This window comes from Triticum dicoccoides, chromosome 1B (genome assembly GCF_002162155.2).
Source record: "Triticum dicoccoides isolate Atlit2015 ecotype Zavitan chromosome 1B, WEW_v2.0, whole genome shotgun sequence".
Classification (NCBI taxonomy): Eukaryota; Viridiplantae; Streptophyta; class Magnoliopsida; order Poales; family Poaceae; genus Triticum; species Triticum dicoccoides.
In genome coordinates, this window is record NC_041381.1 from 229,830,763 (window position 1) to 229,835,167 (window position 4,405).

The 4,405-nt window shown below is 42.1% G+C and overlaps 3 non-coding genes across 3 annotated transcripts; all 3 read left to right on the forward strand.

The window, feature by feature from the left end:
• The first annotated feature begins 1,892 nt into the window (after positions 1–1,892).
• Positions 1,893–1,989, forward strand: LOC119351567. The gene has a single exon (XR_005170043.1). It is a non-coding gene; the product is annotated as a small nucleolar RNA R64/Z200 family (small nucleolar RNA).
• An 83-nt stretch (positions 1,990–2,072) lies between these two features.
• Positions 2,073–2,157, forward strand: LOC119351555. Its single transcript, XR_005170032.1, has one exon. It is a non-coding gene; the product is annotated as a small nucleolar RNA Z199 (small nucleolar RNA).
• A 174-nt stretch (positions 2,158–2,331) lies between these two features.
• On the forward strand, positions 2,332–2,410 carry LOC119351558. The gene has a single exon (XR_005170035.1). It is a non-coding gene; the product is annotated as a small nucleolar RNA Z199 (small nucleolar RNA).
• The last annotated feature ends 1,995 nt before the right edge of the window (positions 2,411–4,405 follow it).

A 4,405-nucleotide genomic window follows, 5' to 3' on the forward strand; every position in this document is an offset into this window, starting at 1 on the left:
CCATCTCCCTCTCTCTCCCTCTCCCCGATCTCTGACCCAGCCACCACCCATGGCGCCAGTCAGAGCAGCCAGAAACTATGGCGACGAGTGTTACCTGGCCATCGCGGCGCTCTTCGGTGCCTCCTTCGCCGCCGCATCCGCCTACTGCATGCACCGCAAGACCCTCGACCAGCTGCTCCGCTTCGCCCACTCCCTCGACCGCGACCACCGCCGCCGCGTACGCATGCTCCCGAACGGAGCCGAGGACAGCGACGGCGACCGGGAGGACGCGGAGGAGGAGGATGATGGTGGCGGCGCCGGCCCTCCCCCGCACAGGGACCACGATTGTCGCACCCTCCTCATCCCGCCGAGGCTCCCGCCGATCCACACTGGCCGAGAGGGTACGTCCTGATCCTTGCCTGCATCCCCCGCCTCAAGTTGTGTGATCGACACGGTATCTGCGCGCTAGCGGTAGTGTGAGGCATCGATTATTCACAAGCCCGATCCTGTCCGCGTGACTTGTTCAGTAGTTCAGTGCGCTACGATGCAGTTTGTCAGTGGTGGTGATTTTTTTTTCCGACCAAGAGCGTTGTTAGCGTCGGCCGGGTTAATTTATCCATCCCATTGTGGCTCAGTACTCACCACTTACCTAGTTCCTATTCCTATTCGCATATCGTACACTTCATTTATGTAGGGTTTGAGCTTTTGGCAAAACCTGAGGTGCTCCAAACTATGCATCTGGGAAATGTGTCCATCCTAGTAACTTAAATGAGCTCTTTTCGGTGTTTCCAAATATGGTTTCGCGTGTAGTGATGAAATAATAGAAACAAACACAATAGTGTATAGTGTGTATTATGACATGGCTTCCCGTGCAATTTTGAGCATTGAACACCAGGGAACATGTTTTGTAACAGTTGTAATCTGCAAGCCATTTCACATGACGCTTTATGCTAATGCTGCCCTTTTTTACCAGTCACTCTAGCAAGCCCACTATATCTCTAGCTGCAAACAAAAAAGTCGGGTCTCTAGTTAGACCAACGACACCAAAATCCTCTATTCCTGCAGTCAGCACATTTGAGAGCATTGAAGATTCAGACGAGGATGTTGATCTTGAGCCAGATTCCAAAAATGAAGATGCTATTTATGTTGGCACAAATGGGGCTATTGTAAGTGCAAGATGCATTTGCTTTGACAAGCAGTGCTTGCTGCGTACTTTTGTAGATAATTTGTTTTCTGTGACAAAATTACTGTAGTTAGCAATAGCATCCTATGAGTGCTAGTGTCGGGGACTCCCTTAACAAAATTCTGCTCTGGCTCTGTTCACACACTCCCTGCTCCTACAACTATATATCCAAGTCTAAATACAGAGTCAAGTGGCAGCCATTCTAACTTCTGAATTAGAAACTACACAAGTGAGTTCTCATAATAGTGTGGCTAGTGTGTTCCTGTGACAGTCAATATTTTTCATTATAAATCTATTAGATTAGATTGTTGGATTCAAAATCAGCATAAATTGACACTTGGAATGTTTTCTCATGCTTTTCTTTTTTGTAATAAAACATGCATGCTCGGTGCTAACTCAACTGTCGATTCCTTCTTTCAGCCTACCCCAAGAAAACATTGCACCTGCAGGCCCTGGATGGAGCCAAGGACATTGCTAATCTTCTCTGCTCTTCCTCCTAATCTTCTCTTAACCAGAAAACTGCTGCTGCTCCTGACGGCCATACTGCTGCCCCTCTTTCTCTCCCAGTTGATTCATCATCTCGGGTCATAATTTTTTTGCATTCCCTGTTGTTGTAGCTTGTTGGATGTATAGTTTGATCTCCCAATGGGAATTATTAGTGAATGCTGATGTCTATGGTCACAAGATCCTCGGTTGCATCTGGTTTCTCAATGCCGTTTCCGCAGTTTGCAAAATGCTGTGATGAATCATGAAATCTATGGCGTATGTCAGACTTCAGAGATGCCATTTGGCATCGATGAGAAGATATTTCATATTCTGAGCAATAATGTTGCATTTCATACCGCTAGTTGCCAAACTATAAATTGTTATAGCCTTTTTTCTTGATGTCCATGCATGCTTATATGTTTGAGGGTCAAGTGATGAGGAATAAACCATCAACAATATGATGGAGCTCTTCTCCTCTGATTCTTAGTATTTAAGTCCCTGATGCTACCTCAACACCCTGCTATGTTTGTGGCTTTCTATGCTATCCACATACTGAAGGAAGTCTTGCTATCTTCACAACAAATATATTTTTTCTTGAACGAGCTTATAAATTGAACTATCTCCACAACAAAGATATTTACCACTTGTAGTTCCAATCTAAAGTGTTGCTTGATTTCATTTGTGGTTCAAGTGATGATGAGAAACTGCAACAATATGGCAGGAGTTATACTCCTGTGATACGTAGTTTAACGTCTGATGATTTCTTATCTTCAAATAACCGTTGTATTGTGAAATGCAATGCTGCTCACGTTCTTGTTTCCTTATGAATTGCTTGATGCAATTTCTAAGACGGGTTTCTTTGACACTGAGGGAGTATTGTCTTAGTAGTACTTGTATATCCATCAGTTGTTACCGTGCCTTTGTGGCGCAGTCTGAATCTCTATAGACCGATCATATCTGAAGCATGAGCCAAGCACATCATCTCTATAGTTTCAGAACGGAAAACCAATCATGCTATATGTATTAAGCAACTCCATTGCAATCTAATTTGTTCAGAATGGAGATGAAAACTTTGGTTGGTTTGCATCAAACCTTATAGCCATATATATATATATATAATATATATATATATATATTATATATATATATATATATATATATATATATATATATATATATATATATAAAGCTTCCATTTAACATCCAAAGAATGCATACCTGATTTGAGTTAGACTCTAGTCTTGACTATTTTATGTAGGTGGCAACTGACAAGTTGAGTTTCAGTCTAGCTCATCTGAAGTTTCTCTATATGCAGGAGGGCGAGCTGGAGGAACTTGAGAAGGGCGTGGAGCCTGCGTGGGAGCACTTGGTCCACCCGCTCGAGCGCATCATCGATAGGCTGAACGTCGTTGACCACATCAAGGCCGTCAAGGACTCGCCCGACCTCTGTGCCGCTGTCGAGGATGTCCAGGTAGCCTCTTCTTCTGTCACGCCACCTGTGATCTGGACGAACGAAGCCGTTAATTGGTTAGCGCATCATCGGATGATGATGCTGTCTCTGTATTTCTTCTTACTCCATGAATTATTCCTGATGAATGCTGCTTGTTTTGCACAAGCTGGCAAGGACACTAGCTAGAGCGCACTGCCGCTCCTCTTCTTGCATGCAACATAATCTGAAATTCATTCATTTCCACTGTGCGTAGACAATATAGTTTACAACTATCAACTTGTTTCACTATTCAGTTTGTCACCCATTCAGCTTACTTACTAGGGCATCTTTCTTGTAAGAGTTTACTTGATAGTACAATATGTTAGAAGAAACTACCATGTCTCTGGAATGGATCATCAATCACTCTTTATACACTTGCAACTCAGTTTCTTTCATATAAGTTCTGCTGCCTTTCTTTAGGTTGAGCTACTGCCCTGTTAATTGCTTTAACAAACATTATCATTTTCCATATTGCTTTAACAAACATTATAATTTTTTCCGTTTCTCAAATACAAAATAGCTTGCTCCTTCTAGTTGTGGCATCCCCACTGTTAATCTTTATGATGTTGTTCCTCACAATATAATATTTACTGATTATTGGTAGTCACTAGTATTCACTGATAACTATGCCTTGTTTTGATTTTTCTATTATTATTTATGCCAAAAGGTTAACATGTTCAAATTTATTTTGTTCCTGGCCATTTTGTTTTATAACATGCAGATGGTGGCCTCTATTCATGTTTCGTCGCGAGCTCCAAGATGAAGAAGTTGGAAGAAGCAATGCATGCTGGATCTAGGCATGCATGCATGCTCTAGTATCCCTGCTTCTGAACCTAGCTAGGGAGGTGCAGGACTTTGTTGTAACGTTGATGTTTCTGGGAATTTTGTTGTACTGGTGATTTTGTTGAGAGTTTGGTGTATATTTGCTCGCCACTATGTTTACTTGATACTTACTTCTGGATTGGAAAATATATTGGCATTGAATCTGGGCTAAATGTATATCTATGATGTAAATATTATTTGACTTGAAGAGGCACAACCCAAATCAAGAACTGGATGAAATGTCTATTGGACCAAGTTTATTTGGGCTTTGAAAAGGCCATGGCCCAAAATATATTAGTGGGAACAAAGGCTGAAAATAAAAAAATGGATTGTAAAATGACCGTGGCCTAAAAAGGAAATGGCATGTGAAAGGCCATGACCTAGAAAATAAAAAGGCTGAATTACTGGGCAGGCCCATGTAGCTAGCGAAAATTAATGGAAAAATA